This window comes from Arachis duranensis, chromosome 7, assembly GCF_000817695.3.
Source record: "Arachis duranensis cultivar V14167 chromosome 7, aradu.V14167.gnm2.J7QH, whole genome shotgun sequence".
NCBI lineage: Eukaryota > Viridiplantae > Streptophyta > Magnoliopsida > Fabales > Fabaceae > Arachis > Arachis duranensis.
Genome location: NC_029778.3, coordinates 13,928,595 through 13,928,959, shown reverse-complemented (window position 1 = coordinate 13,928,959; position 365 = coordinate 13,928,595).

Genomic DNA, 365 nt, shown 5'->3' with positions numbered 1-365 from the left:
AATTAACAAAATTTATTTATTAAAAATAATATAATATTTATACTAATTAAATAATATAAAAATACTAAAAATTATTAGTTCCCAAAATTTTTCTTTCATCTATCATACGGCATATTTATTGTTCTCTGTGTATTTTATTTTATTGTCTCTTAGTAATGGCATCTTTAAACAAGGTAGGTTGATAGGTTCTCCAATGGTCAATGAATTTAAGAGATCTTGGACTATGAGTACCATGGATCATAATATGGTTAAACTACTTATCCCTAAAAACGAATAAATAGAGACTGATAAACAGTTATATATAAACTAACTTGAGTTAAATTCCTATTATTTTAAGCAAAGAAAAAAGAAATATTTCTAAGTAC